Source organism: Macaca fascicularis, chromosome 1 (assembly GCF_037993035.2).
Source record: "Macaca fascicularis isolate 582-1 chromosome 1, T2T-MFA8v1.1".
NCBI lineage: Eukaryota > Metazoa > Chordata > Mammalia > Primates > Cercopithecidae > Macaca > Macaca fascicularis.
Window position 1 is genome coordinate 32,828,650 of NC_088375.1, and position 11,629 is coordinate 32,840,278.

General features: G+C 41.0%; 1 long non-coding RNA gene across 1 annotated transcript in view; it reads left to right on the plus strand.

Annotated features, from left to right (window-relative positions):
* The window catches only part of LOC141408753 (uncharacterized), a 49,038-nt gene extending 38,822 nt beyond the window's left edge, over positions 1-10,216 (plus strand). The window contains exons 2-3 of the long non-coding RNA XR_012425217.1: positions 491-2,402; positions 9,555-10,216. This is a non-coding gene — a long non-coding RNA (uncharacterized lncRNA). The remainder of the gene's footprint in view (positions 1-490; positions 2,403-9,554) is intronic.
* The last annotated feature ends 1,413 nt before the right edge of the window (positions 10,217-11,629 follow it).

An 11,629-nucleotide genomic window follows, 5' to 3' on the forward strand; every position in this document is an offset into this window, starting at 1 on the left:
AAAATTTAAACAAGGAACCTCAACACTTGTAACTAAAAGACCCAGATCTTACTCATCTTTGGCTATGAAGTCAAATCAGATTTATGGTAATACCCCAAATATCAATGCTCAGAGCCCAGCTATCCTTGACAGGCAGAGATCCCTTAGTTTCCAGGAGTTTCTCTTCCTAAATATTTCTGGGGCCGCTCTCACAGATGTTTGTGCGTCTCAATTGTTCCCTTGGTTTCCTGGGGTTATGCTAGGTTGGGATTTGTGGGGGGCCAGCAGTTTCTCACAGTTGTCAGCAGAGCCTCTGCCAGCAGCTCTGACTTCCACAGCCACTGGTCAGCCAGGGAAGCTGTGTATTCTTCCAGCTGGCTTGATGACTTCAGGATGCTTCTCCCTCTGGGTCCATGGGGAATGCGTTTCTCTTCTAATAAGCTCTTTCTGGAGTGTTTTGCAGAGCACAGCTGTTGAACTTCAGTAACAGAGTCTCTCCTTTGCCTTACAGCCCAAGCCTTCCCAGAGTGGACAGCTCAGCTAAGAGGAGTTTGGTTGGGTGATGTCAGACTCCACATCACACTCCCGTGGAACCTTTGCTCCTCTAAATCCCAGGCCTGTTCTACCACTAAGCTCACTTATATGTTTGTTTTGTTTTTGGCCATTAGGCATAGCAGGGCTGCTATTGGGCAGCTACTTTAGAGTCCTTTAGTATTTCTGGGCAGTTAAGAAGCTCCCTAAACATGCTCAAGGAATTCCAAGAATTTCTTGAAGAAAGTGTTGCCTCATTTCACAACACTGACCTAGCCAGCTGTGTGTGGGAGTTGGTGGGAGGTTAGGATAGGAGGCACATTTTTTATTCAAGTGTGAGAAAACTAATAAAATTCTCTTTAAAAATGTAAACATATATATTAATGCCTAGAATGGCTACTTGGGGTGGGGGTGCTGAAGTGGGCATTCAAACCCCCACCCCCCCAAAAAAAAACCATGAAGTTTTGATTGTAACTTTCAAACCTGAGCCATTGCCAGCAGTGGCAGCTCCACAGGTTTGAGTGAGTTTAGCTCATTAAATAACATGCTATTATAATGTTTGCTGAAGAGTCTCAGCTATTTGTAGATTAGTTTCTGAAACTTTTCATTTTGCCTTAACATTTGTACTAGACAGAGGAGGTGGAATGTATGTGTTGTAGGAGGATGAGAGAGCAAAGTCTAACTGAATATGAAGTAAGGAAGTTGGAGAGGATAAAAAATATTTTGGGAAAGTGGACATTTGTCATTATTTTTGGCTGACTACTCCCCTCTTCACCTTTTGTCTTTGAGACATTCTCCTTTTTGGCAGATAGCAGAATCCTTTTCACTCAGTAGAAGTCACATGCCATTCTAACCTTCCTTATAGCTAGATTATAGGCATATGACTCAAGATACATGATGATTCATCAGTTCCATCCAAGGTAGATTGTAACTTAGAAGGTAGGAGTCCAAAGAGCCAGGGCCACCAGGAAGCTATCATGATGAGGTTAATGGTGTCTGTGGTGGCTAGATCCAGTTTCCAGGGTTCATGGTAACGGTTCCAGCAGCTAGCAGGGGCCAGTGTCTAGCATCAGTGTTGTCAGTGGGACAAGCAGTTGAGTCTGTGCCTGGTAAAAGCAACAGTTGTGCCTTCATAGAATCAGTTATATGAGGGAATTTTGTTAATTTTGAATGTTTTTCTTGGATGGGTGGCATTTAAGTTGATTCTGACACTCCTGGAACTTCCATGAGTAACACAATATCTTTCAATAATTCCCTTTTTGCCTTAATCACTCAGCTTGTCAGAGGTGTTTGAACTAGAGCAACTCCATTTTGAATGGGAGTGGGAAAAACGATTTTGAGACTTGCTGGGCCACATTCCCAGGAGGCTAAGTATCTTAGTCACAAGGTATTTACAGTTAAGGGAACAGAAACAGACCCGGACAATATCCTGATGTCCTGATATCTTGAGAACAAAAGCATTCCTAGTTTAAAAACAAGTTTTGCTTTAAAGATAATAATATAGACTCTTGTGAAAGATAGTAGTTACACAAAGATTAGCAATCCTTTATCCCAAATCCTTGTGGTAGAGCACATCTCTCCCATGATTTTTGTTATATACAAACAAGCATTGTACCTAAGGTGGGTGCATTCCTGTGCTTACTTTCAGGAACACCCTGCTCTGTCTATGGAGTAGCTATTCTTACATTCTTTTACTTTTCAAAATAGACTTGTATTCACTTTCCTCTGCGGACTTGGTCTGAATTCTTTCCTGCACGAGATCCAAGAACCCTCTCTTGGGGTCTCAATGGGACCACTTTCTGGTAACATCCTCCTGGTGAACCACAAAGGGACTACTGAAGAGACCCCTGACCCAAAGGAAATAAACTGCAGCACCAATTGGCCAATTCTGGGTAAGTGGTGGGGGTATATTCTATCCCAGGTGAGGAATGAAATTGGGTTAGAGACCCAACCTGGAAGGGTTGGAGCTCCTCCTAAAACATAGGGGCTTAAAGACTCCTCTTGGTAAAGAGCAATGATGGTTGTCCAAACTTGGGTTAAAGGCCCAACTAAGGGGGGTTAGAGTCCCTCCTAAGACATAGGGCATTAGAGATCCACCTTGGTAAGCCACCTCTTGGTTAAAAATAGATCTGACTCTACAGGATGTTTATCACTATTAACTTTGGATTAATTCACCTTGTCCTCTTCGCTTCCTGAATCAATTTCCTGGTTGCTGTCTTTGTTTCACTGCCACTTTCAGGAGACCTCATTTAACTGGTCTTGGGATTTTAAGTACCAGGATGGAAATCAGGGAATTTTCCTTGCTGTTTTGTTTCATTTGTATACTAATAAAACTTCTTTCCTTTCTTGGATTCAGGCAAATTGGCTTTGTCCAACCCATGCTGCCACTATTGCCTGGAACCTGCTCTCTCTGGTCATCTCCACCTAAATCCTTCTCATTTCCTTTGCCTTATTTGACATTTCTTTTGTCAGTTTCCATGTCATGGTTTATCTAGGGCCCATGGCTCAGCCTGTTTATATTATCTGGCCAATATAAATAAAGGAATTCAATTTTCAGCAGGTTTTCCATCATAATGCAGCGTGCCTTAAAAACTCTCTTGTCCTTTTTAATGGAACTTGGCCAATGGCAATACAGTCTTGCAGGTTTGGAACTTTTCTTTCAATGTCATCTGCCTCCTTTTTGGGGAATACAGCATTGATCCCAGAGGACTCACCACTAGGATGTATTCTTGAACATTGGGACAAGTTTAAACCAAATGGGCTTAAGAAAAGAAAATTGGTAGTTTCATATAATACTGTCTAGCCTCAAATTACTATACTTGGAAAAATAAGAAAAATCATCACCTACCAGAACTATGGCCTTTAATACTATACTTCAACTTGATTTGTTTTGTAAGTGTGAGGGGAAATGGGATGAAACCAATATGTTCAAGCATTTTTATTGCCCAGTCAGAATAAAACTCTGCAATAGGTATGTGCATGTTTAATGAAAGGAAAGGAAGAAAAATATTTAGACATACTAGATGATCACTTGATGCAAGACCCCTCCCTGCCAACCAGTTCAACAGGTACTTTTGAGTGAAACATGTCAGGTCTGATGCTTCAGGTCTATTGGCCTCTTCTAGCCTATCTGGAAGTCCTATTGAGATTCCTTTGTCCCCTCCTCGCTACCTGTCTAATCCCACTGTATACCTGCCACTCCCTGAGAAACCTAGCCCTGCTAGTACTACTTGTAGTGGAGCCTCTTATCAACTCCCAAAGGGAAACCTTTGTCTGCTTAGAGCAGTAGCAAATGGTGAAGAAGGCACTGTAAGAGTACATGTCCCCTTTTCTATGTCTGATTTGGCTTTGTGTAGAGAAAGTTGGTCATTTCTCTGAAGATCCAGGGAAATTCATAGATGAGTTTGAGAAATTAACTCTGACCTATAACTTGACCTGGCAGGATCTGTATGTTTTGTTGTCTGTTTTTTGTACAGTGGAAGGGAAGCAATGCATTCTGGGAATGGCTCAGACCCATGCAAATGAGATATTGGCCCATAACCCTAATCATAATATCTACCAGGCAGTAGGTAGAGCAGTCCCTGATCAAGATCCAGGATGGAACTATTAAAGCTGCAGTGAGGACTTGGGGAAGAGAGATCACATGGTAATTTGTTTGTTGGAAGGACTGAAGTATATGAAAAAGCCTGTTAATTATGAAAAGGTTAAGAAAAGTATTCAGGGTGAAGATGAGAATCCAGCGTTGTGTCAAGTTAAGACAATCAGGAAGTATGTAACACTGATCCTGACTCAAAGAAATAACAGACTTTATTGGGAGAATATTTTATAACCCTATCTGCCCCTGATATTAATAGGAAATTACAAAAAGCAGCCTTGGGTCCCTGGACTCCTATGAATCAGCATTTGGATATGGCATTGATAATTTTTAATAACAAGGACAAAACAAAGGAAGCTGAAAGAGCTAAAAGAAACTTCCACAAAGTGCAGCTTTTGGTTGCACCTCCTGCATGGGTTGCCCTTATGGCTATTGGCCTGGACAAGGGAAGCTAGAAGGTGAAAAGCCCTGAGTTGGGCTTCCAAGTCACTGTGCCTTGGGCACAAATCAGTGTGCACACTGTCAGAAAACTGGTCATTGGAAGAGGGAATTCCCAGTGTTCTGAAGGGAGCCATTGGCACCTGAACAAATGATGGCCAAAATAGCCAAGCAAGTCCATGAGTGATGGGGCCTCAGACCTTCAGGCACCAGTCCCATTGGACAACTAACCATTCTTTTGGAGGAACCTCAGGTAACCCTTGAAGTGGCAGATAAGAATATTAACTTTCTTCTGGATACAGGGGCTGCTTACTCTGTTTTGAACCATTATAATGGGCCACTGTCAACTTAAAACTACATGGTCATGGGGATAGATGGACAAACTCACAGATACCATTTTACCTATCTGTTAAACTGCTCTTTAGGGGCTTCAGCTTTCTCATATGCCTTTTCTTATCATGCCTGAATGTCCCACTGCTTTGTTAGGAAGGAATTTGTTGACTCAGCTGCAAACAGTGGCATCTTTTGGAGATAACAAGGCAGATAAGGGATTGCTTCTTCTCCTTTTCCGTGATAAGAGAGGAAAGTAAATAGGGACTTATCTAGCTTGCCTATTGAAGTAACCTTTCAAATAAATCCTATGGCATTTGACATTGAGGTTCCAGGCAAAGCACTAAATGTTCCTCTGGTTTGCATTTAGCTTAAGCCTGATGCCCTGTACTCCTGAAAGAGACAAGATCCCCTAAAGCCAGAGGCATAAAGAGGGATTCATCCATTAAGAACTAAGTTTCTACAATTTGGTTTGTTAAAACCCTTTGAGTTTTCTTGTAATACTCTAATATTGCCAATTAAAAAGCCAAACGGAGACTATAGATTTGTTCAAGATCTTCAAGCGGTCAACAATGCTGTCATTCCCAAACATCCTGTAGTACCCAATCCCTACATGCTGCTAGCCCAGGTCCTTGGGGATGCCAGTTGGTTTACAGTCTTAGATCTCAGGGATTTATTTTTTTCTGCATTTGAGTATACCCTGATTCAAAATTTATCTTTGCTTTTGGATGGACTGACCCTTGATAGTCATTTGGTTTCTCAATTAACTTGGACAGTTTTTCCTCAGGAGTTTAGGGACAGCCCTCATTTATTTAGATATGCATTGGCTAGAGAATTAAAGATGTTAAAATTGAATAGGGCCACGATTATTTGGTATGCGAATGATTTGTTGGTAACTAGCCCAACCCAAAGAGGCTCAAATAAAAATGCCATTAAGTTGCTAAATTTTCTGGGCACTAATAGGTATAGGGTGTCACTGCATAAGGCCCATGTTTAAGCTCAAGAAGTTAAATATTTAAGATATGTTTTAACCCCTGGCACCTGGGCAATAGCCCCCAGAAAAAAAGGAAGTGATCTTGGGAATCCTGGAACCCCAAACTAGAAAGCAGCTGTGAGCTTTCCTAAGGATGTGAAGATTCTGCTCTTAATGAGTGCCTGGATTTGGGCATATGGCCAAGTCTTTATGTAAGGCTCTAAAAGGAGCACACTTAGATCCTTTTGAATGCAGTAGCAATTGTAAAACATGCTTTTAATAACCTCAAGGAGAAATTGGGAATAGCTCCAGCCCTAGGGATCCCCAATCTTGATAAATCATTTTCCTTTACGTGGCTGAAAAACAAGGAATGCTCTGGAAGTACTTGTCTAGAAACTGGGAGGCATCCCTGACCAGTAGCATATTTTTCTAAGTAATTAGACCATGTAGCTTTGGGATGTCCCAGATGTCTCAAGGCAGTTGCAGCAATGGCTCTTTTGGTAAATGAAGCCAATAAACTGGCTTTGGGACAACATCTGGAGGTTTTGACTCCACACCAAGTACAAGGAGTACTAGAAGCTAAAGAACACCAGACGATGACTGGAGGACATGTATTAAAGTATCAGGTTTTGTTGCTAGACATTCCTGATGTAACTCTTAAAGTCTGCCAGACTTTAAACCCCACTACTTATCTGCTTGAATTCACAGGCACCCTAGATCATTCCTGCATATAAGTTATGGAGCAAGTTTATTCCAACTGGTTGTACTTAAATGATGAGCCTATAGATAATCCTGAGCTAGAGTGATTTACACGTGGAAGTAGCTTTGTGCACCAGGGAAACAGAAAAGCTGGGTATGCTATCATCAGTCAACATGAGATAATTGAAGCTCAGCTCTTACTGGCTTCTACCTCAGCTCAAGAGGCTGAATTAGTGGCCCTTATTAGAGCCCTACAGTTGGGAAGAGTTAGCATTTCCACTGATTCTAAGAAGTATGCCTTTCTGGTGCTTCATGCTTATGCTGCTATCTGGAAGGAATGAGAACTCCTAACTGCTAAGGTTTTCGTTATAAAACATCACTTGGAAATTCCGAATCTATTAGACGCCATTTTGCGGCCCAAGGGAGTAGCTGTAATCCATTGCAGAGGGCATCTGAAAGGGAACTCCAGTGTGACAAAGGGAAACTCCTTTGCGGATGCTGCAGCTAAAGTCACTGCATTAAAGGAGCCAGTTAAACTTGTAGGTATGTTAGTGTCCACTTCCCCAGTAGTAACAGAACCGAAATATACTAAAGAGGAACAAGAATAGGCTGACTGTCATGGCTTAATTTAAGATCCTTCTGGCTGGCTGATTAGTGACAGCAGACTATTGATACCAGATGCTAATTAAAGGAAAATAAATATTTGCATGATTCTACTCACTTGGGAAGAGATTCCTTGTTTCAATAAATGTCTCATCTTTTTATAGTAAATGGCTTATGTAAAACTGTAAAGCAGGTAACTTGAGCTTATGAACTTGGTGCCTGAAATAATCCAAATAACCCAGCTTTACCTTCTCCTTCAATAAGGCCTGTTCAGCATAGGGGAACATATCCCAGTGAAGACTGGCAAATAGATTATACTCAGATGCCCCTGTGAAATGGGTTTAAACATCTATTAATATTGTTGACACCTTTTCTAGTTGGATTGAGGTTTTCCTACCTGGTCTGAAAAGGCAATCAAGGTTTCTAAACTCTTATTAAATATAATAATTCCTAGGTTTGGGCTGCCTAAAAGCTTGCAGAGTGATAATGGCCCACCTTTAACTGCAACAATAACCCAAAACATATCTTTAGCCCTAGGAATTCAGTACTGCCTTCATTCAGCATGGAGGTCACGTCTTCAGAGAAAGTAGAAAGAGCCAATCGAACTCTGAAAAGGATGGTTGCTTAACTCTGCCAGGAAACATCAGAAGCCTGGCTGACTCTATTGCCTATGGCCTTGTTGCAGGTTTGAGCTGCCCTTAAAGGAAACCTACACTTCAGCCCTTTAAAAATAATGTTTGGAAGCCTTTTCTTAACTACAGATTTCCTAACGGACATAGATACTTTCAAGCTCCAAAATTATATAATCAACTTAGGACAAATGCAAAAAGCACTCCTTGAATATGGAAATCAAAGACTTCTTTTCCCTGCTTAGGAAGAGTATCTTATTATAACCTAGTGGGGAGATTGGGTCCTATTAAAAACTTGGAAAAAAGTATTCACAGCAGATCAACTTTCCCTAAAATGGAAGGGAACCTATGGAGTCCTCCTTAGTACCCCAATTGCAGTTAAACTTCTAGGAATAAATAGCTGGGTCCAGTTATCTTGAACTAAACCTGTCCCTTATGAAGCCCCACAGGCCATTGGAGACTGAGACTGATCCTACTTATTCCTGTGAGCCAACCAGTGACCTCTGGCTCCTATTCAGAAGGAATGAAAGGGATGGTTAACATAAAAATATGGATTGGCATTCTACTTTTGGGTATAAGTTAGAATCACACAGAGAATAACTTATTTGTTGAGTGAGCACAGACCTTAGCCTCACTGCATAATCAGACCAAATGTTGGGGATGTGGAAAATTACCACTTTCCTCCACTTCCAGATTGCCCTGGCATATTCAACCAGCCAACCTAAGTTTATGGGGACTGTATTACGATTGGGAAATGGAAAATAATAAACATACACCCTCTTTCCTCATGCACTATAGCCACACAGGCCTAAGCCCCTTTCCTCTCATACAGAGAGACAAAAAGGTACTTTATTTTTTTTAGTCTAACTAGGCAGCTAAATTCCATCACAACTTAGGTTATACTGTACAGGATGGACTTGGGTGGATGACAGTTATCAAGCAAAGTGTCTCTATGTCTTGAAAGGCACAATAACAGTCACCACCAGACAGGGACCCATGACATGGGATGGTTGCCACCTCAACAATGTAATCAGACCCTTCTTTAACAGACCAAATGTGGATGGGATGGCAACGTAATTCACCAAAAATAGGTGTCTACCCTTCTCCTTGGGGATGGTTATGGGCTTGTGGAACTCATGGCTAGCCATACTTACCTTAAAATTGGATTGGAAGGTGTACGTGGGGTTGTCCTTATCTCCCAGGACATATGCTCACTAAATTGGACTCTCTGCCATCTAACTGGGAAATTGGAAAGGCTTGCCATAGGTGACAAAAGAAAGCATCTTTGTGGTTTTACCTGATGGCTATAGTTTCCCCACAGGCAGCCACGATTGATATTGAACTCACCAAACTCACACTTGCAGCTTTCAATAATACACATCATGCCTTTACCCTCCTAACTGAGGAAACTTCTCAAATTAGCCTTACAAAACTGCATGGGTTTGGACATTTTAATAGCAGCTCAAGGGAGAACTTGTGCTTTGGTCAAAACTGAATGTTGTGTATATGTTACAAACTACTCACATACTATCAGCCAAGCTATAAAGGCTTTAGACATTCACATCTCTGCTACTGATGTGCGGCTGGTTGACCCCATATTGGCTTGATTCCAGCAATTGTCTAGTTCTTGGACAGCCTTCTTGCTTAGTTTACTTGGAATACTTTTACTTATATTGCCTTGCTGTTGTGGAATATCGTGCAGTGGTACTCTTTGTGTAGGAATTCAAGATAAGCTTACTCAATGCTTTCATAAATTGGATACTTATTAATCTTCCAGATTTCACCTGTTATCAGGACTCGGAGTTGTGAAAGACCCTCACCATACCAACGCTTTCTGACTGAGCTCCTCCACACCCTCAAGACAAGAGACCCTAATGATTAGATGAGAACATCACTGCTTCTGTTCAGCATGAAGAAGCTACAGAAGATGGATATTCATCCCTCTGCCACTTTTAGGATTAAGGCTTTCCTTGTAAAAGGAAGGGGGGAAATGTCAGAGGCATTCGAACTAGAGCAACTCCATCTTGAATAGGGACTGAGTAAAATGAGGCCAAGGCCTGCCAGGTGGCACTTCTGGAAGGTTAGGCATTCTTAGCCACAAGATATTTTTGCATAAGGAAACAGAAACATACCCAAGACCTAACAGACCCAGGAAATGTCCTGATGTCCCGATATATTAAGAAGAAACCATTCCTAGTTTAAGAATAAGTTTTGCTTTAAAGATAATAATATAGACTCTTGCGAATGGTGGTAGTTACACAAAGATCAGCAATCCTTTATCCCAAATCCTTGTAATAGAGTACATCTCCCTCATGATTTTGGTTATCTGATAAATAAACAAGCATTGTACCTAAGGTGGGTGCATTCCTCCTTTTATTTTTGGGAATACTCTGTCTATTCTTTTATTCATTTACTTCCTTAATAAACTTGCTTTCACTGTAATCTGTGGACTCAAGTTCTTCCTTGCACAAGATCCAAGAACTCTCTCTTGGGGTCTGGATTGGAACCCCTTTCCAGTAACAAGTTTGCAACTAAGAACCCTGACACCAAAATAAATAAACCAACAAAATCATCAAAACAATTTGGATTACAACATGCTTGGAAAGGAGGATAAAGGTCCCATAACCTTATTGCTTGAACACAAAAGTACTGACCATTATGTTTCCCTCAGGGCACCCTCCCAAAAGGATTTCATAAAACACTGGATGTCATGTGGACAAAAAAAGGCTCCATCATAAAATGATTTCAGAAATTTGAGAAATGTTCTGATAATATTACACAGCTTTCTTTACTTTGTTGCATAACTTCTCAAAATCTTTAGTATGGTAATGCACTTTAAGAAGATTCAAGAAAAGGATAAACAACTACATTTTTCCCCCTGGGAACATTTCAGGGGATATTGAGGAACACATGCTGCAAAATGCTGCCTTCTGCTCTATTTGCACATCCAAGTGATTTACATCATGATAAGTATAAGGCATGTGCAATTTTCTTCCCTGCTTTCTTCTATGCTATCCTGGGACTTTGAAGACAAGGCTTTGCGTAGAAACAGATTCTCTCCATTAGTCTCTGGGGTCTGTAAGTGTGAACCTGAGATGATCCAGCAGCAAGCGAGAAGGTAGGAACCCCTGCCCTGAGCTAGCAGATGGCGTCTTGGTACATAGTCTCTGCTCATGTGTACTCTTGTAGAAGCAGATTGTTAGGCCTTGAAATTAGGGCCAAGACCTCCTAATCCCGAAATAAATTTAATTTACTTGGGTATTTCCCAAGTAATGCTTTGAGATATACTTTTCCACTAAAAAGGCATATCCAACGTCCCATTCACTTCCCAAGCTTAAGAGTGAGACCTCTACAGTGATTTTACACAGACTATAAAGGAGGAAAAGAAACCTGATTTTCCAGACCTAAGCACGACTAACTACAGCAGGGTTTGCCATGTAAATGGACAAAGAATATCCTCCTTGCTCTCAATTATGCCCAGGGTGGAAGGGGCAGAGATTTAAGAAGACTTAACTTAGAGGAATGAAAAATAATGGATCATTTGTTGAGCATGGGCTGTTAAAGTGAAAAAAAAAAACAAAAAAAAACAAAACAACTCCTTTTCACTGTAGTGGTTTTTTTTCACTTGCTAAGTTGGCCTCAGGAAACATGACACTGATAGTTCTATCCCAACTGTGCTGCATAACTCTGCTGGTTAGAACATAGTACTGAAAAAGTCACAGACATGAATCTCCATTGGAATTTATATTCAATGAGGATGGGGACTTGGTTTTCTTTCACTGCTATATCCCCAGTATGTAGAATAGTTGCACTATAAATATTTGTTGAATTAATGAAATCTGTCTAGTTTGG